Below are 15,356 nucleotides of genomic sequence, written 5' to 3'. Positions count from 1 at the left end.
AAAGCCACAGGGCTCTGCGAAACACAGGTGGAGAACCCCACACAGCAGCACATGGCGCTGCCAGGACCTCCGACCCAGAGCAAAGCATGAGCACCAACGGGTCTCTGCCCAAAGCCCCCTGAAACTGCAAGACAGGGCAACCGAGCACCTCCTTCAAGTCCCACAGTATTCCTTCTCCTTATAACCATCAGGGCTCTGGTTTCTCTTCCTCTCGGTAGAGGCAGGGCTCAGAGACACCTGTTCTCAGCCTCCTTTCTCAGGCATCTCTTTCCGTTTCTTCCTTTGGAGCTGTTCTGTATCTGTTCCTTCTTCAGCCCCAGGGATTTCCCCTACTGATAATGGAAAGGGGGCAACCTCTAGTGCCCTACTTTTTCATTGCCAAGCAGAGCAGCAGAGGGCAAAGTGTGCTCAGGGGCCTTGCAAGCTGCTCCTGAGGGCTGAGCACGTACAGCCCAATCTGGGCATCGTCAAAGTGGCAGGCTTCCCTCCATAGCAGTGGAAAAGTCAGTCAGGGAGAGGGAACAACTGCTAGAATGGTCCTGAGGCTGACCTGTGTCCAGCCATGCAGGTTCTCAGCAGGCAGACAGGTATTTCAGAACAGAACATCAGAGCTGGGGGCTTCTCCGAGAGCCTCAGTCTAGTCTACCCATTCAAAGCCCAGGGAAGTTTCATCCCCACAAGGTGACCTGGTCAAAGGCACACAAAGCCAAACACAACTCACACACTGGCATGACTGAAACTAAGTACTGATGACCTTCTGGTCTTGAGCACCCAATCCTCTAAGGAGAAGTGGGATGTGAACTGCAGAATGAACCACAAAGAGTTTCTCACCATGCTAAATGATGCGAACAGGACAACGCTCCAGTTCAGACTGAACACACATGCACCTCCATGTAAAATTATCTCTTACGACCTTCCGGGGGGAAAATCTACTACCTGGAATTACCTGAAGGTTTATGAAGTGCATTAAGGCCCTAAAATGTAGGGCACAATACCGAGAGACATTTTAAAAAAGGATAATCTTTACCCCACTGTCCAAGGTGCTCCAGATCATCAGGCACGTGATGGGGGAGGGACATGCGAAGCACCCCAGGCTTGCAATGGGCTCCTGCTTCTGTTCAGATTTGAGACACAGCCACACAATCATCAGCATTCCCAATTTGCATGCACTCCAGATGAGATGTATCATATTTATTCATTCCTTAATATAAACCTAAATTGCTCTCTACAAATAGCAAAGAGCACTGTGCCTCTGTAAGGGAAGAGATGATTATGGTAAGGGATGTACAGCATTGTCAACTTCTCCCCCTCCCCTGCATTGATCCTTTCCCTGCTCCACCCAGGACTCAGAAGCACGTTTTTACGGCAAAGCTCCAGGTGGAGGGAAAATCCGGTAGCCCTCCAATACTCCCAAGTGTAGCAGGTGCCCCTAGTAAACCCTGTTTTCAGAGAGCCCACATGCCTTCACGGCAGCCAGAAACAACTCACAAGTAGGAAAAAGACGATCTTTTTTTAAAAAGCTACAACCTTGTGTCTGAACCTGGTAAAGTTCACTGGGAAATAAAGAACAAATTCTTTACAGAAAGTGAAGCTCTAAAACGTGGTATGTCCACAAATGGTCCTTGAGAATGACCAGCCCTCGAGTTTAGAGCCTGGGGCAGCCAAGCCCACCTGCCCAAGCAAGCTCTGCCCCTCCTTCCCATATGGCCACACCTCACTCCCTAGGGGTAGCGGCATGTCACCCAAGCACCACTTTTCTGCTGAAAAGTAACTTATAGTGCCTTATCCTGTGGAAAAAAAAATTGATATCATCATCTAGAAGTTTATATGAAACAGTACTGTTTCTAATTCTTTTCACTGTGGGATAAAAGGTTTTTTTCTCGTGTGTGTGTGTGTGTGTATATATATTCTTTTTCTTTTTATTATTATTATAAATTTAATGCAATGACATTGATAAATCAGGGTACATATGTTGAGAGAAAACATCTCCAGATTATTTTGACATTTGATTATGCTGCATACCCCTCACCCAAAGTCAAATTGTCTTCCATAACCTTCTATCTGGTTTTCTTTGTGCCCCTCCCCTCCCCGCACCCCCTCCTTTTTCCTCCCCGTTACCTCTCCCACCCCCGTTACCATCACATTCTTGTCCATGTCTCTGAGTCTCATTTTTATGTCCCATCTATGTATGGATTCATATACTTCTTAGTTTTTTCTGATTTACTTATTTCACTCCGTATAACGTTATCAAGGTCCATCCATGTTATTGTAAATGATCCGATGCCATCATATCTTATGGCTGAGTAGTATTCCATAGTGTATATGTACTAAAGCTTTTTAATCCACTTGTCCTCTGACGGATACTTGGGCTGTTTCCAGATCTTTGCTACTGTGAACAACGCTGCCATAAACATGGGGGTGCATTTCTCCTTTTGGAACAGTTTTATGGTGTTCTTGGGATATATTACTAAAAGTGGGATAGCTGGGTCAAAAGGCAGTTCGATTTTCAATTTTTTGAGGAATCTCCATACTGTTTTCCACAGTGGCTGCACCAGTCTGCATTCCTACCAGCAGTGCAGGAGGGTTCCCTTTTCTCCACATCCTCTCCAGCACTTATTCTGTGTTGTTTTGTTGATGAGCGCCATTCTAACTGGTGTGAGGTGATATCTCACTGTGTTTTTAATTTGCATTTCTCTAATGATTAGTGATATTGAGCATTTTTTCATATGTCTATTGGCCATCTCTATGTCCTCTTTGGAAAAGTGTCTATTCATTTCTTTTGCCCATTTTTAAAAATTATTTATTTATTCATTCATTTTAGAGAGGAGTGGGGGAGAGAGAGAGGGAAGGGGGAGGAGCAGGAAGGATCAACTCCCATATGTGCCTTGACCAGGCAAGCCAGGGTTTTGAACCGGCAACCTCAGTGTTTCCAGGTTGATGCTTTATCCACTGCGCCACCACAGGTCAGGCTCTTTTGCCCATTTTTTGATTGGATTGTTTGTCTTCCTGGTGTTGAGATTTAGAAGTTCTTTTTTTTTCTTTTCTTTTTTTGCATTTTTCTGAGGTTGGAAACGGGGAGGCAGTCAGACAGACTCCCGCATGCGCCTGACCGGGATTCACCCGGCATGCCCACCAGTGGGCGATGCTCTGCCCATCTGGGGTGTCGCTCTGCCACAATCAGAGCCATTCTAGCGCCTGAGGCAGAGGCCACAGAGCCATCCTCAGCGCCCTGGCAAACTTTGCTCCAATGGAGCCTTGGCTGCGGGAGGGAAAGAGAGAGCCAGAGAGGAAGGAGAGGGGGAGGGGTGAAGAAGCAGATGGCGCTTCTCCTGTGTGCCCTGGCCGGGAATCGAACCCAGGACTCCTGCACGCCAGGCCGATGCTCTACCACTGAGCCAACCGACCAGGGCCTTATTCTTCTTTTTTAAGATTGCTGAGGCTATTCATGTTCTTTTTTGGTTCCATATAAATTTTTGGAATATGTGATCTATATCTTTAAAGAATGTCATTGGTATTTTAATTGGTATTGCATTGAATTTATAGATTGCTTTGGGTAATATAGACATTTTAATGGTGTTTATTCTTCCTAACCATGAGCATGGTATATGCTTTCACTTGTTTGTATCTTCCTTGATTTCTTTTATCAATGTTTTATAATTTTCTGAGTACAAGTCTTTAGTCTCCTTGGTTAAATGTACTCCTAGGTACTTTATTTTTTTGGTTGTAATAGTGAAGGGGATTGTCTCCTTAATTTCTTTTTCTGACTGTTCATTGTTGGTGTATAAAAATGCCTCTGATTTCTGAGTATTAATTTTATATCCTGCCACTTAGCTGAATTCATTTATCAGGTCCAGTAGTTTTTTGATTGAGACTTTAGGGTTTTCTAGAAACAATATCATATCATCTGCAAATAATGATAGTTTTACTTCTTCATTTCCAACTGAATGCCTTTTATTTCTTCTTCTTATCTGATTGCTGTGGCTAGGACTTCCAAGACTATGTTGAATAAGAGTGGTGAAAGGGGGCCCCCTGCCTTGTTCCTGATCTTAAGAGGATTGCTTTTAATTTTTGCCCATTGAGTATGATGTTGGCTGTGGGTTTGTCATAGATGGCTTTTATCATGTTGAAGTATGTTCCCTGTATTCTCACTTTGCTGAGAGTTTGTATCAGCCTTGCCTCCCCAGAATAAATAGCACTGGATCATGGTGTATGATTTTTTCCATATATTGTTGGATCCGGTTTGCTAATATTTTGTTAAGGATTTTAGCATCTATATTCACATCGGGGATATTGGCCTATAATTTTCTTTCTTTGTGTTGTCTTTGCCTGGTTTTGGAATCAGAATTACATTCGCCTCATAAAAGGAGCTTGGAAGTCTTCCTTCCTCTTGTATTTTTTGAAATGGCTTGAGAAGGATAGGAATTAGTTCTTCTTTGAATATTTGGTAGAATTCACTTGTGAAGCCATCAGGCCCCGGACTTTTCTTTGTTGGGAGTTTTTTGATAAATGTTTCGATCTCATTTGGTGTAATTGGTCTGTTTAGGTTTTCTGATTCTTCCAGATTGATTTTTGGAAGATTGCATGTTTCAGGGAATTTGTCCATTTCTTCTAGGTTGTCTAGTTTTTTGGCATACAGTTCTTCATAGTATTTTCTTACAATATTTTGTATTTTTGTTGTATCAGTTGTTAGTTCTCCACTCTCTTTTCTAATTTTATTTATTTGAGTCCTCTTTTTTTCTTGGTGAGTCTAGTTAAAGGTTCATCGATCTTGCTTACCTTTTCAAAGAACCAGCTCCTAGATTCATTGATCCTCTGTATTGTTTCTTTAGCCTCTATGTCATTTATTTCTGCTCTGATCTTTATTATTTCCTTCCTTCTACTACATTTGGGCTTTACTTGCTGTTCTTTTTCTAGTTCTTTTAGATGCAGGGTTAAGTTGTTTATTCGAGCTTTTTCTAGCTTCTTAAACTGTGCCTGTAGTGCTATGAACTTCCCTTTCTGTACTGCTTTTGCTGTGTCCCATAAATTTTGAGTTGTTGTATGCTCATTATCATTCGTTTCTAGAAATTTTTTTATTTCTTCTTTGATCTCATTCTTAATCCATTTGTTATTTAACAATCTGCTATTTAGTTTCCATATGTTTGAGAATTTTTGAGCTTTTCTGTTGTGGTTCATTTCTAGTTTCATGCCATTGTGATCAGAGAAAGTGCTTGATATGATTTCAATTTTCTTAAATTTGTTGAGACCACTTTTGTGCCCTAACATGTGGTCTATCCTAGAGAATGTACCATGAGCACTTGAAAAGAATGTATATTCTGCTGCTTTAGGGTGAAAGGTTCTGAAGATATCTATTAAATGAGTTCATCTAGTGTGTCCTTTAAGTCTGCTGTTTCTTTGTTAATTTTCTTTCTTGAGGATCTATCTAGTGATGTTAGTGGGGTATTGAAATCCCCTACTATTATAGTATTGCTGTTGATCTCGCCCATCAAAATCTGCTTCATATATTTTAGGTGCTCCTATATTAGGTGCATAGATATTTATAATAGTTTTATCTTCCTGTTGGATTACTCCCTTTATCATTATGTAGTGGCCTTCTTTATCTCTTACTATATCCTTTGTTTTAAAGTCCATTTTGTCTGATATAGTATTGCTACCCCAGCTTTTTTTCATTTCCATTTGCATGAAATGGTTTTTTCCATCCTTTTACCTTCAATCTATGTGCATCTTTTGCTTTAAGGTGTGTTTCTTGAAGACAGCATATGTACGGGTCCTGTTTTCTTATCCATGCAGCTACCCTATGTCTTTCAATTGGATTATTTAATTCATTTACATTTAAGGTTATTATTGATATGTAGTTGCTTACTGCCATTTTATTCTTTAAAGCTGTATTCCTCTTTTCAGTCTAATGCTCTCCCAACTGAGCTATTTCGTCTGCTGCTGTATTCCTCTTTTGCTATATTATTTTCCCACTTTGATCTGTTTACAACAGGCCCTTTAACATTTCCTGCAGCATTGGTTTGTTTGTAATGAATTCCTTGAGGTGTTTTTTTTTTTTGTCTGGGAAGCTTTTTATTACTCCTTCAATTTTAAATGATAGCCTTGCTGGATAAAGTAGTCTTGGTTGTAGGTTCTTGCTCTGCATTACTTTGAATATTTCTTGCCATTCCCTTCTGGCCTCAAGTGTTTCTGTTGAGAAGTCAGATGTCATCCTTATGGGGGCTCCTTTGTAGGTGAGAGCTTTTTTTTTCTCTTGCAGCTTTTAATATTTTCTCTTTATCACTTAGCTTTGGTGTTTTAATTATGATGTGTCTTAGTGTAAGTTTCTTTGAGTTTCTCTTTAATGGAGTTCTCTGTGCTTCTTGAACTTGTGAGAGTTTCGACTACATTAATTTACGGAATTTTTCAGCTATGATATGATTGAACAAAGTCTCTATCCCTTGTTCTTTCTCTTCTTCTTCAGGAACCCCTATGATGCGGATATTATTTCTCTTCATGTTGTCACAGAGCTCTCTAAGATTTTCCTCAGACTTTTTGAGTCTCTTTTCTTTTTTCTTCTCTGTTTTCTTGCCTTCATTAAAGTTGTCCTCCAACTCGCTGATTCAATCCTCAGCTCTATCCAACCTGTTTTTTATTCCTTCCATTGTGGTCTTCATTTCTGATATTGTATTTATCATTCTTTTTTAATATTTCAATGTCCTTTTTTTATACTTCCTATTTCTTTATTTAGGTGTTCGTAATGACCATCCATTGTTGTTCTAAGATCCCTAAGCATCCTTACAATCATTATTTTGAACTTCGCATCTGGAAGATTAATTATTTCCATATCACTCAGTTCATCTCCTGAGGGTTTCTCTTGCAGTTTCATTTGGATTGCACTTCTCTGTCTTCTCATTATGTCTGTGTGTTTTGTTTGTATAGCTGGTTGAGTCTAGGCTTGGTGTTGCCTGCCTCCAGTTTTCAATTGTGTTATTTCTAGGTCTTCTTGGGTTGACATCAACTATTATTTGTAATCCACTTTTGGATTTGGGCCACTTTGAAGTCTTGATTTGTTAGTTTTCTTAACTATTTGTAATCCACTTTTGGATTTGGGCCACTTTGAAGTCTTGATTTGTTAGTTTTCTTAACAGGTGATAGTCTTGTTTACTGATCTCAGCAGGGGGATTATTTGAAACTGTATCCAGGAATGCAGTGGGTGTAACCTGAGACTCTGAAGGCCTCTTCTACCAGTTAATCTCTCTGGGGGCAGGGTGTTTTCTAGCTTCAGTAGGGGTAGGTATATCTCAGATCTCCATGGAGACCTGAATTACTGCCCCTCCTCCCCATTTCTTGTTTTCAGCTGTGTCTTGTTGCACTGATTCAAACTGGAGAGATGTCTGGAGATCTGTGACCCGGAAGCAATTTAGTCTTTTGTTTTGTGGAAGGATCAGCCCCTCCTCCAGCTATGGCCACCTGGCCACCTCCAGCACTCAATGAGTCAGCTTCTCAGGTCATCCCCTGCATTCCTCTGCCCCTCACCATCTGTCCCTCTCTCTCCCCTTTCCTCTTGGAAGACAAGCTGGCCCTTTCAACACAGCTCACTCCCTGGTCACCAGGCAAGTGGCTGTGAGCATTATTTTTTGCTCTTTTCCCTGGAGTGAGATCCATTCTGGGCTCTCAGCCTCACTCGCCCCCTCCGTTCCTGTTGGCAGGGAAGATTCAGGCGCTCCCTACCAGGTTTGTTGTGGCTTCTTCTTTGCTCCTTGGTTTTTGAGAACTGTTTTTGAAGTCCAGAGTTGGTTTATCATGCTGATTGTTCCTAAATTGATTTGTATTCCAGTTTGGTGGTGAGAGCTGGGAGTCTGTGCATCTGCCTACTCTGCTGCCATCTTCAGGTCTCCTCCTCTGTATATATTTTTAAAATAGTAAAAATATTTTTATTTATTATTGATTGATTAACTTAGAAGTCCAATGCGCTATCCATTGTGCCACGGAGCCACCTTGATTGACTAATTTAAAAAGACAGAAGGTGAAGAGAAAGAAAGTGAGAGAAGAATTCCTTTGTTCTTCCTCTTAGTTGTACCTTAATTGGTTGCCTCCCCAATGTGCCCTGACTGTGGATCAAACATGCAACCTTGGTGTTTCAGGACAATAATCTATCCAACTGATGATGCTCAAATCAACTGAGCTAACCACCGAGTCGACAGCAAAAATCTTAAATGAAAATCTTTTAAGGCTTGCACACATGCTAAAGAAGGTCACATAAGAGTCTTTACAAGAAAATGTGGTGATAAAAGAAAAATAAATTATCTATAAATTGAACTCCTAAATGTGTGACAAATATGTGACATATTTTATCCAGCAATTCTGTTTTCATGTGTCCTAATCACTATGATTTCAGCCATTTTCTAGAGGGAGAGTTCATGCATAGTCAGAGCTCAGAGGAATTTCAATGTTTTCAAGCATTACTATTTGAATGCTTTTAAAGCTCCCTGCTTGCATTAAAGGTGTACACTTAAAAATTAACTCTAACTTCTGGGTTTGGGGCCAGCAACCAGTGACTTCCCACAGAGTCACTGAAGATGCTGTTTGCTGGGCAGACGTTTCTTGGTGGTGTTTAAAGGTCTTGGGCCCAAAGTAACAGAGTTGCCACTCCTGAACCTGACTCAGTTAGAGCATGTGAAAACAAAATACAATGTCTTTACCAACAATTCCTTCTCACCGTGAGTCTGAAACATTCAATACTTTTAGAGACACATGAGGGTATTGGACCATAAGTTAGAAAATTCTAGTCCTGGGTCTGCCATCAAATTACTGACAGGCCTGAGGAGGTCCCCGAACTTCTCTGACCTCCATTTCTTAATCAAACCAAGGGAGTTAATGGATTTCCAAAGTCCTTGGCATTATCAAGCCTCTGCTATCAAGCTCCTCAGCTTTCTCTCTGCTAGCAGGGACTGAGTGTGTTAGAGGGTTGTGCCTTTAACCCTGAAGGAATGTGACAACGGCCTTCCTTGCACTGTTTCCACAGTAACCAGAGCCAGCTCTCCAGGCAGGCTGGCCAAGTTATAGTGTATGATCACACACAACTGGGGTGTCTGGTTAGAGAGAGGACCCCACTTCCAGGCTTCCCCACTTCCTAGGGGCCTCATCTGCAGGTCAACACACTCCTGGGGACACAAGAACAGGTCTACAGTCTTTTTTTTTTAACAGTTTTTGTTTGTTTGTTTTTCTTTACAGAGACAGAGAGTCAGAGAGAGGGATAACAGGGACAGACAGACAGGAATGGAGAGAGATGAGAAGCATCAATCATTAGTTTCTTGTTGCGGCACCTTAGTTGTTCATTGATTGCTTTCTTATATATGCCTTGAACGTGGGGCTACAGCAGACCAAGTAACCCCTTGCTCGAGCCAGCGACCTTGGGTTCAAGCTGGTGAGCTTTTCTCAAACCAGATGAGCCCGTGCTCAAGCTGGCAACCTCGGGGTTTCGAACCTGGGTCCTCCGCATCCCACTCTAACGCTCTGTCCACTGCGCTACCACCTGGTCAGTCGGTCTACAATCTTTTTAATAAATAATATTTGAGGGTTTAAAAATCTGAAGTGTAGCCACCATCACTTGAGACTCCCCTCCTAATCACAGCTGGAAGATTGAGGTATGTCTTCACTTCTATGGATCTATGAATCTACCTCTGGGGAGCTATGGGTCCGTGTCACCTAGAGCCAGTGGGTATTTTCCAAGTATGTTGGCATGTTCTGACACTAAGGAAAAGGTAACAGGAGTCAAGTGAAAGTGAAAATCTTAAGATGAAATCTTCACCTGAAAATCTTGGGGTAAACCAAGGTTTGTAAACACGAAGTTCTGAGCAAGGTCAACAGCAAGGGTTTCTTTTTCGCTTGTAGCTTTCATCTGAGATACTACTAATAAGGGAGAATCACTGGAAAGTATCACCATTATTTTTAGCTCTTCTAGGGAGGGAGAAGTTTCTGAAAGGGCAAAATGGAGAGGAATTTAGGGCAAGGGTGTGTGTGGTAGAGGGAGGAGAGAGGATTAGGAAAAATAAGGCCAGATAAGCAGCTTCCTCCTCCTTTCCTGATAGATGGCTACAGCCCAAACAACATCAAGGACTTCAGATCCAAATATTCAAAGACAAAGAAGCTGCTGGAAAGAAATCATTTTTCTATGAGCATAGAAAAAATGCATTTCATACTGGGGATTTCTGACCTTCCAAACACAGCAGATGAGGTCACTCTTTGAAGTTTTCTTGGATAAGAGTTTGGTAATTCATGTTGAATTTGATGCTGCTTTAACTTTCATAGACCCTGAAGAAACACCCTCTTTGGGTCTATATGAATCATGAATGTTCCAGATTATTATATGAATGAATTCCTCTTAAATGACCCTACAATTTTAAACCAGCAAGGTGGAGTCCAGAAGTCTCTGGGGAGACCATTGTATGAGCCAAAAACATAACATTTTGAGGAAGAATTTCTTTTCTTTTTCTACTTCCTCTTTTTTTTTATTTTTGGCACAGATAGTAAAAAGTCTCCTTAATGAGCTGCAAAAGCCAAGGCATGTATTCTTCAATTTGGGAGCCTGGTAATTGCTGGAACCACAAATTCAAATGCTACCTAGTTCATAAGGATACTTATGAAACACCAGCCACACAACCTATTTACCTGTTAGAATTTTTGAAACAAGGTTGCAAAATATTCAAGTAATCAACCTTGTGGCATGATTGACACAGGCCCAAAGCTAACAAACGAACACATGAATTAGTTTCTCAATTCCAAAATAGGACCTCAAGGAGTTTGTGCTATAGGAGAAAACTTGCTGTGTTTTGTTTAATGGAACTAAATTTGTGCCCATTTAAATCATGAGCAGTTGGCACTTGGTAGCAAAGCTAGCCCTGAAAATATTCACATTTAGTGAATGCAGTTGTATGTATAATTAGCTGAGATTTATTTAAAGTACTCTAATATTTTGTGCTCTTTTCTACAATTCAAACTACCGAGGAACAGAGAGAAGCTTTTGAATGTATTATGAAAGCACAGCCATCGTATTATCTGTTAAAAAAATAAAATATGGGGAAGGTGTCAGAAAGTCTCTTATAGTGTGTGTGTATACATACACACACAAAATCAGACCAAAAGAAAGGGCTTATTTGCTTTCAGGGGAATGAGCTTGTTGTTGTTGGGGAGAAATAAGTAAGCGAAATGATAGTGTCTAGTAGGAAAGGATATGGGAATAAAAGGAACACATTTTAGAAGCATAAAAATTTTTTTCGTAACTTTTTTATGGAAAATTTTAAACACGCACAAAAGACTTGCAATAGTGCACCAGCTATTCATTACCCAGCATCAATAATGATCAACTTGTGGCTCATCTTGTCTTCAAGCAAATCCCAGAAATATCATTTGATCTCTAAATATTTCAGTATGAAGCACAGAATTTTTAAGCTCCTTCATTTTCTCAAGGTCCTGAGAAGGCACATTCCCTCAGGCTGTGCTGTCAGACAATGAGACTGGAACGCTGGTCCTCTAACTTGAGGACAAGCAAGGGTTCCCATCCCCAAGCCCCCTGTTCCAGAATAGTATTCGCACAGAAAACAAGCATTACACTGGTTGGAAATCAGAAAATCCTGAATTTTCATCTCAGCTATTAAATAGAGATAGGGGATTGCCACCCTGAAATACAATTACTTGTGACATACTTATAAAAATAGTTGACTTTCAATTTGCAACAGTTATTTTTAGTGTATTTTCATGAAGTTTGGGGAAAGTTGCTAGACACTATAAAGCTCATAAAACTACTCTGAGCTGATGTCCCATATGGTAATGAGAGGGAGGGTACACAGCTATTGTGTAACTGTGTCCTGAGAGCATGCCCATGATAAGTTTATTTACTTCTCACATATAAAGAAGAACCAACTATTTCAACATGCTGAAATGGAAGTTTCTACAAAAACCAAATGTTTCATATAATATAAATCAACATTTCCCAAAGAGGAAAGAGGCGGGCCCTCTTCCTGGGAAAGTTAAGCATGTTTCAGACAAAGAACAGGCAATCCCAAGGAGGAAACATTTGCTCTCTTTGTCATAATCCCTCCAAGCCCTTAACTAAAGTGGACTCAAAATACCAAATATTTTCAAAAAAAGTGTCCGAGCCGGAAAACCTAACAGCCAAATGCCAGGTCTTGTGTAAGTGGCTAAAACACGCTGCTCAATGGCACCCTTTTTCCTTCTCAAATACACCTAATGACCCAGTATTAGGGGAGATTGTAGTACTGAGGTAATTGTAACATTTAAGAAACCTTATTCTAAGTCAACCCCAAACCTTGAGATTAAGCTTTAAATATACTTGCTTTCAAAAGCCAAACCACAGGAGGCCCTGGCTGGTTGGCTCAGTTGTAGAGCGTCAGCCTGGCGTACAGGAGTCCCAGGTTCGATTCCCGGCCAGGGCACACAGGAGAAGTGCCCATCTGCTTCTCCACCCCTCCCCCTCTCCTTCCTCTCTGTCTCTCTCTTCCCCTACCACAGCCGAGGCTCCATTGGAGCAAAGTTGGCCCAGGCGCTGGGGGTGGCTCTATGGCCTCTGCCTCAGGCGCTGGAATGGCTCTGGATGCAACAGAGCAATGCCCAGATGGGCAGAGCATCACCCCCTGGTGGGCATGCCGGGTGGATCCCGGTCAGGCGCATGCAGGAGTCTGTCTGACTGCCTCCCCATTTCCAGCTTCGGAAAAATGCAAAAAATTAAATTAAATTTTTAAAAAAGCCAAACCACAGGAAATCTTGTCATTTTTAATACATACTGGCAACAAACACATACCATGTGTAACCTCACCATAAAACTCAAACTGTGGGCAGTGGCACAGACAGCTGCCATGAGGACATGGCCACCTGCCTGTGTTGGTCTCCTGGGGCTGCCACAACAAATCCCACGGACCAGGTGGCTTAACAATAGAAATCCATCGTCTTCCAGTTCTGGAGGTTAGAGGTCTGAGGTCGAGTTGTTAGCAGGGCTGGCTCTTTCCAAAGGGAAAGATCTGCTCTGTGCCCCCAGCTCTGGTGGCTTGCCAGCAGTCGTTGGCTTGTGACAGCCTAACTCCAATCTTAGTGTGACATTTGCCCAGCATCTCTGTCATGGTGTCCAAATGTCCTTTTTAATGAGGACACCAGTCATATTGGATGGAGGCCCACCCTGATGACCTCGTCTTAACGATCATCTTAAAAGACCCAATTTCTAAATAAGGCCACATTCATAGATGCTGTAGGTTAGGACTTGAACATCTTGTGTGAATATAATTCAATACATACCACCACCCCATAGCACCTAACCTAAGAGAGGTAAGTGGAGGAAGCTGAGCCAGCTCCCGTGGAGTTGTTTTCTGTCAGTGTGCACTACTAGTGGCCTTGGCTCTTCACCAGCACTTACAGCAGGGGTCAGGAACATTTTTGGCTGAGAGAGCCATGAACGCCACATATTTTAAAATGTAATTCCACGAGAGCCATACAACGACCCATGTACGTTATGCATTATCCAATAAAAATTTGGTGTTATCCCGGAGGACAGCTGTGATTGGCTCCAGCCACACACAACCATGAACATGAGCAACAGGAAATGAATGGATTGTAATACATGAAAATGTTTTATATTTTTTACGTTATTATTATTTTTATTAAAGATTTGCCTGCGAGCCAAATGCAGCCATCAAAAGAGCCACACCTAGCTCGCGAGCCATATGTTCCCGACCCCTGACATACAGGGAGCACACAAGACCAGGCACACCATGCCTAGGGACACACCCTAGCAAACTGTCCCTTGGCTTTATCGTGATATCAGAACCCACTTACACCGCCTTTCCTCCTGCAGCCATTCTCTGCTTTGGCCATGGGGTTACCATGCAATATATATGTCAACTTGGCCCCTTTTAACCTCAGGGTAGAAAAGAAGTCAATCACAACCTTCTGCCAACTTTGCATCCTCTTCTACATATTTAGTACACCTTTGTTCCTCCTCCTCCTCTTCTTCCTCATACATTTAGGGCAAGCCAAGTTGAACCAATATGGAATGAAAATATATTTTTAACTATTTCTATGGCTGATATAATTATTAGGCCATGAGAGAAATCATGATGGTTATTATTGAATACACTCTTTTGCAGTTTTAAAGGTTTCTTTCAAGCATGGTAGCTGCAGAATGTACTTATTTGATGACTAACAGCACAACATAATTATTCTCCATTTATAAAGGGGGAAACTGAAGCTCAAAAAGATTAATTCAGCCCTGGCCAGTTGGCTCAGTGGTAGAGCATTGGCCTGGCCTGTGGAAGTCCTGGGTTCGATTCCCAGCCAGGGCACACAGAAGAAGTGCCCATCTGCTTCTCCACCCTTCCCCCTCTCCTTCCTCTCTGTCTCTCTCTTTCCCTCCTGCAGTCAAGGCTCCATTGGAGCAAAGTTGGCCCAGGTGCTGTCCATAGCCCTGGTGGGCATGCCAGGTGGATCCTGGTTGGGCACATGTGGGAGTCTGTCTCCCCACTTCTAATTTGGAAAAATACAAAAAAAAATTAATTCAGCCATGGACACACAGCTAGTGGCTCTGGTCGCAACAAAGCGACGCCCCGGAGGGCAGAGCATCGCCCCCTGGTGGGCAGAGCGGCGCCCCTGGTGGACGTGCCGGGGTGGATCCCAGTCGGGCGCATGCGGGAGTCTGTCTGACTGTCTCTCCGCATTTCCAGCTTCAGAAAAATACAAAAAAAAAAAAAACCAAACCTGGGTGAATTATTCGTAGGCCCATTTTACAGATGATAAATGAAGATAAAGGTTATGTAATCTGCCTGAACAAAGCAATGAGTTGACAGTAGAGCTAGAACAAGAGTTCTCACATTCTATTCCAAAGCATTGGCTAATTCAAGACAACATCCTTGCAGACATGTAAAAATGGAAAGTAATGTAAATGAAGGACAAAAAGAAGAAAATTGGTTTAAGTCCCATATATTTTACTGTGGGAAGAAGCAGCACATGTATGTGTCATGGATGTCATAGAATGGGTCCCTTCCCTATGAGAGGAGCCAGTCTAGATGACTGCTGATGTCCCTTAGAATGCATAAAAGGCTGTTATTCTAATCAAGTCACACAAGACTCATGACTGCTGAAGGTGGAGCACAGACTTCTCTAGTTTATTACATGTCCTAAGATTCCCTTTGGTGTTTTCTAATCCAAATTCATGAGAGAGGATTCCAGAAGTAAGATCTAAGCTATCTTTAAAAGATCACCAGCTTTGAAAGAAAGGTAACATGTATTCCAACAACATGCTCCACAGAGCACTGTGGTTAAAGGTACGTATGTGGGGAGGTGATGGTGAGGGATGACCAGGTGGGTTAGGA

General features: G+C 41.9%; 1 protein-coding gene across 10 annotated transcripts in view; it reads right to left on the bottom strand.

Annotated features, from left to right (window-relative positions):
- Positions 1 to 15,356, bottom strand: part of ATXN1 (ataxin 1) — a 635,797-nt gene that overhangs the window by 248,207 nt on the left and 372,234 nt on the right. Inside the window, exon 1 of one of the 10 annotated variants that reach the window (XM_066268327.1) lies at positions 1,028 to 1,047. The exons of the other annotated variants lie outside the window; for them this stretch is intronic. The gene's annotated coding sequence lies outside the window, so the exon portion shown is untranslated. Of the gene's footprint in view, positions 1 to 1,027; positions 1,048 to 15,356 lie in introns of those variants that run through there. 10 annotated transcript variants of the gene reach the window in all.

The sequence above is a fragment of the Saccopteryx bilineata genome, chromosome 3, assembly GCF_036850765.1.
Source record: "Saccopteryx bilineata isolate mSacBil1 chromosome 3, mSacBil1_pri_phased_curated, whole genome shotgun sequence".
In the NCBI taxonomy this organism is placed as follows: domain Eukaryota; kingdom Metazoa; phylum Chordata; class Mammalia; order Chiroptera; family Emballonuridae; genus Saccopteryx; species Saccopteryx bilineata.
Note: the sequence above shows the minus strand (reverse complement) of the source record. Positions and strands in the feature narration are given on the sequence as shown.